The following is a 14,812-nucleotide window of genomic DNA, read 5'->3' as shown; positions in this document are numbered from 1 at the left end:
CCATGTCAAGTTTTCTTGCTTAACTTTTATTTGTTCTCTCTTCTTTATTTTTTTGGTGGGACAAGATAAGCGTGAGGGTGGGGGTGGGGGCGACATGCAGCACAGGGTTGAGGCCGGAATGGAACCCATGCCGCTGCAGCGAGGATACAGCCTCTGTGTATGGGGCGCTGCTCTATCCACTGAGCCACCACTCGCCCCTCATTCTCTCTTTTTTGTCTCCTCATGTCCCCAGATCTGTGCACTAAACTGTCTCTCAACACGTTCTCCTGTTCTCCTTCACTGTTTCCATCACCACCTGAGGAGAGACAAAAAAAGGGGGGAGAACCTGTGGAGAGACAAAAAGAGAGAGAACCTGTGGAGAGACATAAAGAAAGAGAACCGGTGGAGAGACAAAAAGAGAGAGAACCTGTGGAGAGACATAAAGAAAGAGAACCTGTGGAGAGACAAAAAGAGAGAACCTGTGGAGAGACAAAAGAGAGAACCTGTGGAGACAAAAGAGAGGTTATGGTTGTTGTATTGAAAGGAGCCTATTCATAACCTTCCAGAGGCAAAAACTATGATGTCACTGATGACACCACAGAATGTTTGACTCTCAAAACCTGTGACATCATCAGTGACATCATAGTGTTGCCTCTGGATGTTATGAATAGGATCCTTAACATATAACACTCATAACCTCTCTTTTGTCTCTCACAGGTTCTCCTCTTTGTCTCTCCACAGGTTTTCTCTCATTTTTCTTTCGACAGGTTTTCTGTCTTGTTGTTTCTCCACAGGTGGTGTTGGAAGCAGTGACGGACCTGACCTGATTGTTGAATGTGGGATCCGATTCATAACCTGAGGCAGCCAGGCATCATAGTGTTGCCAGCATCAAAAACAATAATAACATAAAAAATAAAAAAAACTAATTGTAAGTTCAGTGTGAAAAAACAGAACTGAATACAATTACAGTATGATTATATAAGAAAATCTACAACCTCCAGTCCAGGTTAATGGACAGGGGTTATGTGCCGTGACATCATGAATGATGTCACCAGTCCAAGATTATTGGGCAGGGCTTATGTGCAGTGACATCACAAATGATGTCATCACCATCTGTTTCTGAGAGTTTATGTATAGAAGCCCTGACCTGCCTTCAGATCATCGTTTCCTCCAGTCTCTGGAGGGAGCGTTGCTGGACTGCTCTGATGCCCGGGGCCCAGCCGCTGGCAGCTGCTGCTTCATGCTACATGTTGCAGGCCAGCTGTTTAGCGTGGGGCTCGGACACTTCTGGCTTGTCCGAGCCCACTGCAAGTGAAACTGACTGAGATTGCGCCAGGCTGACTTTCCGGAGACCAGAGAACCAAGCGGGTGGGTGGGTGGCAAACAAACAAACACACACATCAGTCATCATGGACGTATATATAATGGGCGTCACAGGACCTGTTTACATCCAGCCATTTGCCGACAAACAACTGCAACGTATCAACAGGTGGTGAAGAAGACTGACGGAGGTTTCAATGAGTTACTTAATGATTCCTTCAAGCTTCATTCAGTTCAAATGAGCACTGAGCGAAAATCATCTTCTCACCATGTGTTCAATGCGACCTTGTAAGATTTAGATTTAGAAGACTAAGAAGATTTTAGAAGATTTTAGAAGATAGAAGACTGATTTCCCTTATTTGTACTCATTGGTACAATTGAAGGAAAGGTGGTTCTCCATCTTTAAAAAAGATTCCTGACTGAATACAATTCTGTTTATGGCACCTGTCCCCAAATCTGTGCTCAGCTCAATGCGTATCTGGGTGGTGATGGAAGCAGAGAAGGAGAAGAGTGGAGAGAACAAAAGAGAGAGAACCTGAGGGGTGAAAAAAGAGAGGTTATGATTGTTGAATGCAAAAAGGATCCTATTCATAACCTGCCAGAGGCAACACTATGATGTCACTGATGAAGTCATTGATCCTCATTTATATCACTGACTCTCACAACCTGTGACATCATCTGTGACATTGTATTGCTGATGACTGAGTGGATCATATAGTGATTAAAACTTGTTTTTTAACTAATTAATTAATGCTGCTATTCATTTTAAGGCTATAGAACAGTTTAATTGGTTCTTGCACACCATGTCAAGTTTTCTTGCTTAACTTTTATTTGTTCTCTCTTCTTTATTTTTTTTTTGGTGGGACAAGATAGCGTGAGGGTGGGGGGTGGGGGGGCGACATGCAGCACAGGGTTGAGGCCGGAATGGAACCCGCAGCCGCTGCAGCGAGGATACAACCTCTGTGTATGGGGCGCTGCTCTATCCACTGAGCCACCACTCGCCCCTCATTCTCTCTTTTTTGTCTCCTCATGTCCCCAGATCTGTGCACTAAACTGTCTCTCAACACGTTCTCCTGTTCTCCTTCACTGTTTCCATCACCACCTGAGGAGAGACAAAAAAAGGGGGGAGAACCTGTGGAGAGACATAAAGAAGAGAACCTGTGGAGAGACAAAAAGAGAGAGAACCTGTGGAGAGACAAAAAGAGAGAGAACCTGTGGAGAGACAAAAAGAGAGAGAACCTGTGGAGAGACAAAAAGAGAGGTTATGGTTGTTGTATTGAAAGGAGCCTATTCATAACCTTCCAGAGGCAAAAACTATGATGTCACTGATGACACCACAGAATGTTTGACTCTCAAAACCTGTGACATCATCAGTGACATCATAGTGTTGCCTCTGGATGTTATGAATAGGATCCTTAACATATAACACTCATAACCTCTCTTTTTGTCTCTCCACAGGTTTTCTCTCATTTTTTCTTTCGACAGGTTTTCTGTCTTGTTGTTTCTCCACAGGTGGTGTTGGAAGCAGTGAAGGACCTGACCTGATTGTTGAATGTGGGATCCGATTCATAACCTGAGGCAGCCAGGCATCATAGTGTTGCCAGCATCAAAAACAATAATAACATAAAAAATAAAAAAAACTAATTGTAAGTTCAGTGTGAAAAAACAGAACTGAATACAATTACAGTATGATTATATAAGAAAATCTACAACCTCCAGTCCAGGTTAATGGACAGGGGTTATGTGCCGTGACATCATGAATGATGTCACCAGTCCAAGTTATTGGGCAGGGCTTATGTGCAGTGACATCACAAATGATGTCATCACCATCTGTTTCTGAGAGTTTATGTATAGAAGCCCTGACCTGCCTTCAGATCATCGTTTCCTCCAGTCTCTGGAGGGAGCGTTGCTGGACTGCTCTGATGCCCGGGGCCCAGCCGCTGGCAGCGCCTTGCTTCATGCTACATGTTGCAGGCCAGCTGTTTCGCGTAGGGCTCGGACACTTCTGGCTTGTCCGAGCCGCTGCATAGCGCCGAAAACTGACTGAGATTGCGCCAGGCTGACTTTCCGGAGACCAGAGAACCAAGCGGGTGGGTGGGTGGCAAACAAACAAACACACACATCAGTCATCATGGACGTATATATAATGGACGTCACAGGACCTGTTTACATCCAGCCATTTGCCGACAAACAACTGCAACGTATCAACAGGTGGTGAAGAAGACTGACGGAGGTTTCAATGAGTTACTTAATGATTCCTTCAAGCTTCATTCAGTTCAAATGAGCACTGAGCGAAAATCATCTTCTCACCATGTGTTCAATGCGACCTTGTAAGATTTAGATTTAGAAGACTAAGAAGATTTTAGAAGATTTTAGAAGATAGAAGACTGATTTCCCTTATTTGTACTCATTGGTACAATTGAAGGAAAGGTGGTTCTCCATCTTTAAAAAAAAGATTCCTGACTGAATACAATTCTGTTTATGGCACCTGTCCCCAAATCTGTGCTCAGCTCAATGCGTATCTGGGTGGTGATGGAAGCAGAGAAGGAGAAGAGTGGAGAGAACAAAAGAGAGAGAACCTGAGGGTGAAAAAAGAGAGGTTATGATTGTTGAATGCAAAAGGATCCTATTCATAACCTGCCAGAGGCAACACTATGATGTCACTGATGAAGTCATTGATCCTCATTTATATCACTGACTCTCACAACCTGTGACATCATCTGTGACATTGTATTGCTGATGACTGATTGGATCATATAGTGATTAAAAGTTGTTTTTTTAACTAATTAATTAATGCTGCTATTCATTTTAAGGCTATAGAACAGTTTAATTGGTTCTTGCACACCATGTCAAGTTTTCTTGCGTAACTTTTATTTGTTCTCTCTTCTTTATTGTTTTTGGTGGGACAAGATAGCGTGAGGTGGGGGTGGGGGGCCGGGGATGAGGGGCGACATGCAGCACAGGGTTGAGGCCGGAATGGAACCCGCGGCCGCTGCAGCGAGATGCAACCTCTGTGTATGGGGCTGCTCTATCCACTGAGCCACCACTCGCCCCTCATTCTCTCTTTTTTGTCTCCTCATGTCCCCAGATCTGTGCACTAAACTGTCTCTCAACACGTTCTCCTGTTCTCCTTCACTGTTTCCATCACCACCTGAGGAGAGACAAAAAAGGGGAGAACCTGTGGAGAGACAAAGAGAGAGAACCTGTGGAGAGACATAAAGAAAGAGAACCTGTGGAGAGACAAAGAGAGAACCTGTGGAGAGACAAAAAGAGAGAGAACCTGTGGAGAGACAAAAAGAAAGGTTATGGTTGTTGTATTGAAAGGAGCCTATTCATAACCTTCCAGAGGCAAAAACTATGATGTCACTGATGACACCACAGAATGTTTGACTCTCAAAACCTGTGACATCATCAGTGACATCATAGTGTTGCCTCTGGATGTTATGAATAGGATCCTTAACATATAACACTCATAACCTCTCTTTTGTCTCTCCACAGGTTCTCCTCTTTTGTCTCTCCACAGGTTTTCTCTCATTTTTCTTCGACAGGTTTTCTGTCTTGTTGTTTCTCCACAGGTGGTGTTGGAAGCAGTGAAGGACCTGACCTGATTGTTGAATGTGGGATCCGATTCATAACCTGAGGCAGCCAGGCATCATAGTGTTGCCAGCATCAAAAACAATAATAACATAAAAATAAAAAAAACTAATTGTAAGTTCAGTGTGAAAAAACAGAACTGAATACAATTACAGTATGATTATATAAGAAAATCTACAACCTCCAGTCCAGGTTAATGGACAGGGGTTATGTGCCGTGACATCATGAATGATGTCACCAGTCATGGTTTTGGGCAGGGCTTATGTGCCGTGACATCATGAATGATGTCACCAGTCCAAGGTATTGGGCAGGGCTTATGAGCAGTGACATCACAAATGATGTCATCACCATCTGTTTCTGAGAGTTTATGTATAGAAGCCCTGACCTGCCTTCAGATCATCGTTTCCTCCAGTCTCTGGAGGGAGCGTTGCTGGACTGCTCTGATGCCGGGGCCCAGCCGCTGGCAGCGCCTGCTTCATGCTACATGTTGCAGGCCAGCTGTTTAGCGTAGGGCTCGGACACTTCTGGCTTGTCCGAGCCCGCTGCAAGCGCGAAAACTGACTGAGATTGCGCCAGGCTGACTTTCCGGAGACCAGAGAACCAAGCGGGTGGGTGGGTGGCAAACAAACAAACACACACATCAGTCATCATGGACGTATATATAATGGACGTCACAGGACCTGTTTACATCCAGCCATTTGCCGACAAACAACTGCAACGTATCAACAGGTGGTGAAGAAGACTGACGGAGGTTTCAATGAGTTACTTAATGATTCCTTCAAGCTTCATTCAGTTCAAATGAGCACTGAGCGAAAATCATCTTCTCACCATGTGTTCAATGCGACCTTGTAAGATTTAGATTTAGAAGACTAAGAAGATTTTAGAAGATTTTAGAAGATAGAAGACTGATTTCCCTTATTTGTACTCATTGGTACAATTGAAGGAAAGGTGGTTCTCCATCTGTAAAAAAAATATTCCTGACTGAATACAATTCTGTTTATGGCACCTGTCCCCAAATCTGTGCTCAGCCCAATGCGTATCTGGGTGGTGATGGAAGCAGAGAAGGAGAAGAGTGGAGAGAACAAAGAGAGAGAACCTGAGGGGTGAAAAAGAGAGGTTATGATTGTTGAATGCAAAAGGATCCTATTCATAACCTGCCAGAGGCAACACTATGATGTCACTGATGAAGTCATTGATCCTCATTTATATCACTGACTCTCACAACCTGTGACATCATCTGTGACATTGTATTGCTGATGACTGCTTGGATCATATAGTGATTAAAAGTTGTTTTTAACTAATTAATTAATGCTGCTATTCATTTTAAGGCTATAGAACAGTTTAATTGGTTCTTGCACACCATGTCAAGTTTTCTTGCTTAACTTTTATTTGTTCTCTCTTCTTTATTGTTTTTGGTGGGACAAGATAGCGTGAGGGTGGGGGTGGGGGCGACATGCAGCACAGGGTTGAGGCCGGAATGGAACCCAGCGGCCGCTGCAGCGAGGATACAACCTCTGTGTATGGGGCGCTGCTCTATCCACTGAGCCACCACTCGCCCCTCATTCTCTCTTTTTTGTCTCCTCATGTCCCCAGATCTGTGCACTAAACTGTCTCTCAACACGTTCTCCTGTTCTCCTTCACTGTTTCCATCACCACCTGAGGAGAGACAAAAAAAGGGGGGAGAACCTGTGGAGAGACAAAAAGAGAGAGAACCTGTGGAGAGACATAAAGAAAGAGAACCTGTGGAGAGACAAAAAGAGAGAGAACCTGTGGAGAGACAAAAAGAGAGAGAACCTGTGGAGAGACAAAAAGAGAGGTTATGGTTGTTGTATTGAAAGGAGCCTATTCATAACCTTCCAGAGGCAAAAACTATGATGTCACTGATGACACCACAGAATGTTTGACTCTCAAAACCTGTGACATCATCAGTGACATCATAGTGTTGCCTCTGGATGTTATGAATAGGATCCTTAACATATAACACTCATAACCTCTCTTTTTGTCTCTCCACAGGTTCTCCTCTTTGTCTCTCCACAGGTTTTCTCTCATTTTTCTTTCGACAGGTTTTCTGTCTTGTTGTTTCTCCACAGGTGGTGTTGGAAGCAGTGAAGGACCTGACCTGATTGTTGAATGTGGGATCCGATTCATAACCTGAGGCAGCCAGGCATCATAGTGTTGCCAGCATCAAAAACAATAATAACATAAAAATAAAAAAAACTAATTGTAAGTTCAGTGTGAAAAAACAGAACTGAATACAATTACAGTATGATTATATAAGAAAATCTACAACCTCCAGTCCAGGTTAATGGACAGGGGTTATGTGCCGTGACATCATGAATGATGTCACCAGTCATGGTTTTTGGGCAGGGCTTATGTGCCGTGACATCATGAATGATGTCACCAGTCCAAGTTATTGGGCAGGGCTTATGTGCAGTGACATCATGAATGATGTCACCAGTCCAAGATTATTGGGCAGGGCTTATGTGCAGTGACATCACAAATGATGTCATCACCATCTGTTTCTGAGAGTTTATGTATAGAAGCCCTGACCTGCCTTCAGATCATCGTTTCCTCCAGTCTCTGGAGGGAGCGTTGCTGGACTGCTCTGATGCCCGGGGCCCAGCCGCTGGCAGCGCCTTGCTTCATGCTACATGTTGCAGGCCAGCTGTTTCGCGTAGGGCTCGGACACTTCTGGCTTGTCCGAGCCCGCTGCAAGCCGAAACTGACTGAGATTGCGCCAGGCTGACTTTCCGGAGACCAGAGAACCAAGCGGGTGGGTGGGTGGCAAACAAACAAACACACACATCAGTCATCATGGACATATATATAATGGGCGTCACAGGACCTGTTTACATCCAGCCATTTGCCGACAAACAACTGCAACGTATCAACAGGTGGTGAAGAAGACTGACGGAGGTTTCAATGAGTTACTTAATGATTCCTTCAAGCTTCATTCAGTTCAAATGAGCACTGAGCGAAAATCATCTTCTCACCATGTGTTCAATGCGACCTTGTAAGATTTAGATTTAGAAGACTAAGAAGATTTTAGAAGATTTTAGAAAATAGAAGACTGATTTCCCTTATTTGTACTCATTGGTACAATTGAAGGAAAGGTGGTTCTCCATCTTTAAAAAAAAGATTCCTGACTGAATACAATTCTGTTTATGGCACCTGTCCCCAAATCTGTGCTCAGCTCAATGCGTATCTGGGTGGTGATGGAAGCAGAGAAGGAGAAGAGTGGAGAGAACAAAAGAGAGAGAACCTGAGGGGTGAAAAAAAGAGAGGTTATGATTGTTGAATGCAAAGGATCCTATTCATAACCTGCCAGAGGCAACACTATGATGTCACTGATGAAGTCATTGATCCTCATTTATATCACTGACTCTCACAACCTGTGACATCATCTGTGACATTGTATTGCTGATGACTGATTGGATCATATAGTGATTAAAACTTGTTTTTAACTAATTAATTAATGCTGCTATTCATTTTAAGGCTATAGAACAGTTTAATTGGTTCTTGCACACCATGTCAAGTTTTCTTGCTTAACTTTTATTTGTTCTCTCTTCTTTATTTTTTTGGTGGGACAAGATAGCGTGAGGGGGGGGGGGGGGGGGGGAGGGGGCGACATGCAGCACAGGGTTGAGGCCGGAATGGAACCCGCGGCCGCTGCAGCGAGGATACAACCTCTGTGTATGGGGCGCTGCTCTATCCACTGAGCCACCACTCGCCCTCATTCTCTTTTTTGTCTCCTCATGTCCCCAGATCTGTGCACTAAACTGTCTCTCAACACGTTCTCCTGTTCTCCTTCACTGTTTCCATCACCACCGGAGGAGAGACAAAAAAAAGGGGGAGAACCTGTGGAGAGACATAAAGAAAGAGAACCTGTGGAGAGACAAAAAGAGAGAGAACCTGTGGAGAGACAAAAAGAGAGAGAACCTGTGGAGAGACAAAAGAGAGAACCTGTGGAGAGACAAAGAGAGAACCTGTGGAGAGACAAAAGAAAGGTTATGGTTGTTGTATTGAAAGGAGCCTATTCATAACCTTCCAGAGGCAAAAACTATGATGTCACTGATGACACCACAGAATGTTTGACTCTCAAAACCTGTGACATCATCAGTGACATCATAGTGTTGCCTCTGGATGTTATGAATAGGATCCTTAACATATAACACTCATAACCTCTCTTTTTGTCTCTCCACAGGTTCTCCCTTTTTGTCTCTCCACAGGTTTTCTCATTTTTCTTTCGACAGGTTTTCTGTCTTGTTGTTTCTCCACAGGTGGTGTTGGAAGCAGTGAAGGACCTGACCTGATTGTTGAATGTGGGATCCGATTCATAACCTGAGGCAGCCAGGCATCATAGTGTTGCCAGCATCAAAAACAATAATAACATAAAAATAAAAAAAACTAATTGTAAGTTCAGTGTGAAAAAACAGAACTGAATACAATTACAGTATGATTATATAAGAAAATCTACAACCTCCAGTCCAGGTTAATGGACAGGGGTTATGTGCCGTGACATCATGAATGATGTTACCAGTCATGGTTTTTGGGCAGGGCTTATGTGCCGTGACATCATGAATGATGTCACCAGTCCAAGTTATTGGGCAGGGCTTATGTGCAGTGACATCATGAATGATGTCACCAGTCCAAGTTATTGGGCAGGGCTTATGTGCAGTGACATCACAAATGATGTCATCACCATCTGTTTCTGAGAGTTTATGTATAGAAGCCCTGACCTGCCTTCAGATCATCGTTTCCTCCAGTCTCTGGAGGGAGCGTTGCTGGACTGCTCTGATGCCCGGGGCCCAGCCGCTGGCAGCGCCTTGCTTCATGCTACATGTTGCAGGCCAGCTGTTTCAGCGTGGGGCTCGGACACTTCTGGCTTGTCCGAGCCCGCTGCAAGCTTGAAACTGACTGAGATTGTGCCAGGCTGACTTTCCGGAGACCAGAGAACCAAGCGGGTGGGTGGGTGGCAAACAAACAAACACACACATCAGTCATCATGGACGTATATATAATGGACGTCACAGGACCTGTTTACATCCAGCCATTTGCCGACAAACAACTGCAACGTATCAACAGGTGGTGAAGAAGACTGACGGAGGTTTCAATGAGTTACTTAATGATTCCTTCAAGCTTCATTCAGTTCAAATGAGCACTGAGCGAAAATCATCTTCTCACCATGTGTTCAATGCGACCTTGTAAGATTTAGATTTAGAAGACTAAGAAGATTTTAGAAGATTTTAGAAGATAGAAGACTGATTTCCCTTATTTGTACTCATTGGTACAATTGAAGGAAAGGTGGTTCTCCATCTTTAAAAAAAAGATTCCTGACTGAATACAATTCTGTTTATGGCACCTGTCCCCAAATCTGTGCTCAGCTCAATGCGTATCTGGGTGGTGATGGAAGCAGAGAAGGAGAAGAGTGGAGAGAACAAAGAGAGAGAACCTGAGGGGTGAAAAAAGAGAGGTTATGATTGTTGAATGCAAAAGGATCCTATTCATAACCTGCCAGAGGCAACACTATGATGTCACTGATGAAGTCATTGATCCTCATTTATATCACTGACTCTCACAACCTGTGACATCATCTGTGACATTGTATTGCTGATGACTGATTGGATCATATAGTGATTAAAAGTTGTTTTTAACTAATTAATTAATGCTGCTATTCATTTTAAGGCTATAGAACAGTTTAATTGGTTCTTGCACACCATGTCAAGTTTTCTTGCTTAACTTTTATTTGTTCTCTCTTCTTTATTTTTTTTGGTGGGACAAGATAGCGTGAGGGTGGGGGTGGGGGCGACATGCAGCGCAGGGTTGAGGCCGGAATGGAACCCGCGGCCGCTGCAGCGAGGATACAACCTCTGTGTATGGGGCGCTGCTCTATCCACTGAGCCACCACTCGCCCCTCATTCTCTCTTTTTTGTCTCCTCATGTCCCCAGATCTGTGCACTAAACTGTCTCTCAACACGTTCTCCTGTTCTCCTTCACTGTTTCCATCACCACCTGAGGAGAGACAAAAAGGGGAGAACCTGTGGAGAGACAAAAGAGAGAGAACCTGTGGAGAGACATAAAGAAAGAGAACCTGTGGAGAGACAAAAAGAGAGAGAACCTGTGGAGAGACAAAAAGAGAGAGAACCTGTGGAGAGACAAAAAGAGAGGTTATGGTTGTTGTATTGAAAGGAGCCTATTCATAACCTTCCAGAGGCAAAAACTATGATGTCACTGATGACACCACAGAATGTTTGACTCTCAAAACCTGTGACATCATCAGTGACATCATAGTGTTGCCTCTGGATGTTATGAATAGGATCCTAACATATAACACTCATAACCTCTCTTTTGTCTCTCCACAGGTTCTCCTCTTTTGTCTCTCCACAGGTTTTCTCATTTTTCTTTCGACAGGTTTTCTGTCTTGTTGTTTCTCCACAGGTGGTGTTGGAAGCAGTGAAGGACCTGACCTGATTGTTGAATGTGGGATCCGATTCATAACCTGAGGCAGCCAGGCATCATAGTGTTGCCAGCATCAAAAACAATAATAACATAAAAAATAAAAAAAACTAATTGTAAGTTCAGTGTGAAAAAACAGAACTGAATACAATTACAGTATGATTATATAAGAAAATCTACAACCTCCAGTCCAGGTTAATGGACAGGGGTTATGTGCCGTGACATCATGAATGATGTCACCAGTCATGGTTTTTGGGCAGGGCTTATGTGCCGTGACATCATGAATGATGTCACCAGTCCAAGGTATTGGGCAGGGCTTATGTGCAGTGACATCATGAATGATGTCACCAGTCCAAGGTATTGGGCAGGGCTTATGTGCAGTGACATCACAAATGATGTCATCACCATCTGTTTCTGAGAGTTTATGTATAGAAGCCCTGACCTGCCTTCAGATCATCGTTTCCTCCAGTCTCTGGAGGGAGCGTTGCTGGACTGCTCTGATGCCCGGGGCCCAGCCGCTGGCAGCGCCTTTGCTTCATGCTACATGTTGCAGGCCAGCTGTTTAGCGTAGGGCTCGGACACTTCTGGCTTGTCCGAGCCCGCTGCAAGCCTTGAAACTGACTGAGACTGCGCCAGGCTGACTTTCCGGAGACCAGAGAACCAAGCGGGTGGGTGGGTGGCAAACAAACAAACACACACATCAGTCATCATGGACGTATATATAATGGACGTCACAGGACCTGTTTACATCCAGCCATTTGCCGACAAACAACTGCAACATATCAACAGGTGGTGAAGAAGACTGACGGAGGTTTCAATGAGTTACTTAATGATTCCTTCAAGCTTCATTCAGTTCAAATGAGCACTGAGCGAAAATCATCTTCTCACCATGTGTTCAATGCGACCTTGTAAGATTTAGATTTAGAAGACTAAGAAGATTTTAGAAGATTTTAGAAGATAGAAGACTGATTTCCCTTATTTGTACTCATTGGTACAATTGAAGGAAAGGTGGTTCTCCATCTTTAAAAAAAAGATTCCTGACTGAAAACAATTCTGTTTATGGCACCTGTCCCCAAATCTGTGCTCAGCTCAATGCGTATCTGGGTGGTGATGGAAGCAGAGAAGGAGAAGAGTGGAGAGAACAAAAGAGAGAGAACCTGAGGGGTGAAAAAGAGAGGTTATGATTGTTGAATGCAAAGGATCCTATTCATAACCTGCCAGAGGCAACACTATGATGTCACTGATGAAGTCATTGATCCTCATTTATATCACTGACTCTCACAACCTGTGACATCATCTGTGACATTGTATTGCTGATGACTGATTGGATCATATAGTGATTAAAAGTTGTTTTTTAATTAATTAATTAAAGCTGCTATTCATTTTAAGGCTATAGAACAGTTTAATTGGTTCTTGCACACCATGTCAAGTTTTCTTGCGTAACTTTTATTTGTTCTCTCTTCTTTATTTTTTTTGGGGGGGACAAGATAGCGTGAGGGTGGGGGGTGGGGGGGCGACATGCAGCTCAGGGTTGAGGCCGGAATGGAACCCGCGGCCGCTGCAGCGAGGATACAACCTCTGTGTATGGGGCGCTGCTCTATCCACTGAGCCACCACTCGCCCCTCATTCTCTCTTTTTTGTCTCCTCATGTCCCCAGATCTGTGCACTAAACTGTCTCTCAACACGTTCTCCTGTTCTCCTTCACTGCTTCCATCACCACCGGAGGAGAGACAAAAAAAAGGGGGAGAACCTGTGGAGAGACAAAAAGAGAGAGAACCTGTGGAGAGACATAAAGAAAGAGAACCTGTGGAGAGACAAAAAGAGAGAGAACCTGTGGAGAGACAAAAAGAGAGAGAACCTGTGGAGAGACAAAAAGAGAGGTTATGGTTGTTGTATTGAAAGGAGCCTATTCATAACCTTCCAGAGGCAAAAACTATGATGTCACTGATGACACCACAGAATGTTTGACTCTCAAAACCTGTGACATCATCAGTGACATCATAGTGTTGCCTCTGGATGTTATGAATAGGATCCTTAACATATAACACTCATAACCTCTCTTTTTGTCTCTCCACAGGTTCTCCCTCTTTTTGTCTCTCCACAGGTTTTCTCTCATTTTTTCTTTCGACAGGTTTTCTGTCTTGTTGTTTCTCCACAGGTGGTGTTGGAAGCAGTGAAGGACCTGACCTGATTGTTGAATGTGGGATCCGATTCATAACCTGAGGCAGCCAGGCATCATAGTGTTGCCAGCATCAAAAACAATAATAACATAAAAAATAAAAAAAACTAATTGTAAGTTCAGTGTGAAAAAACAGAACTGAATACAATTACAGTATGATTATATAAGAAAATCTACAACCTCCAGTCCAGGTTAATGGACAGGGGTTATGTGCCGTGACATCATGAATGATGTCACCAGTCATGGTTTTTGGGCAGGGCTTATGTGCCGTGACATCATGAATGATGTCACCAGTCCAAGTTATTGGGCAGGGCTTATGTGCAGTGACATCACAAATGATGTCATCACCATCTGTTTCTGAGAGTTTATGTATAGAAGCCCTGACCTGCCTTCAGATCATCGTTTCCTCCAGTCTCTGGAGGGAGCGTTGCTGGACTGCTCTGATGCCCGGGGCCCAGCCGCTGGCAGCGCCTTGCTTCATGCTACATGTTGCAGGCCAGCTGTTTCGCGTAGGGCTCGGACACTTCTGGCTTGTCCGAGCCCGCTGCGCAAGCGCGAAACAAACAAACAAACAAACAAACACACACACACATCAGTCATCACTGACGTATATATAATGGACGTCATTCACTTTTTACTGTGTAAGTTCTTTTTCCCCAATTTTCCAGAATTGGAGCATTGACCAGGTCTCTGCTAGGGACAGTCTCTCAACCGTAGGGAGAATTCTATCTATCTAGGTCTCTGTCTTCCAACGGAGTCCAAATCAGCTGTACAAGCCCATCCTCGTTGCCATATTTGTGGTTGAAATTTCTGCATTTGCGGAGAAGTGAATTAATAAATGACAATACAAGATATGAATAATGAATGGAACATAAATATAATGTGATTAATGTAAATATATAAGTTAAAGATATTTTTTTCACTATATACTGAACGTCTGAATGTTGAAAATTAGCAAAATTATGCTGAATTGTAGAATTTGAATAAATGTACTTTGTTACTTTCCACCACTGGTTTAATTCACAAAACCAACTCTATCATATTAAAGTTGCAGAAATTGTATTTTTAAACTGTTATTGCTGAAGATTCTATATTATTGATACAATGGTGCCCCCCTGTGGTGAATACTCGGGACATCACACTATTAAAATATATTGAACATTGCACTGACTGAAACCTGATGTGGTTTACAGTTCATCTCAGTGGTGGGAGAAGTACTCAGAGATCTGGTTCTCTGCAACATCTGACACATGTGGGAAGACAGGCTGTGACATCACTGTGCAG

The sequence above is a fragment of the Plectropomus leopardus genome, chromosome 3 (genome assembly GCF_026936395.1).
Source record: "Plectropomus leopardus strain MGB_pleo_1.0 chromosome 3, ASM2693639v1, whole genome shotgun sequence".
Taxonomy (NCBI): Eukaryota; Metazoa; Chordata; class Actinopteri; order Perciformes; family Serranidae; genus Plectropomus; species Plectropomus leopardus.
Note: the sequence above shows the minus strand (reverse complement) of the source record.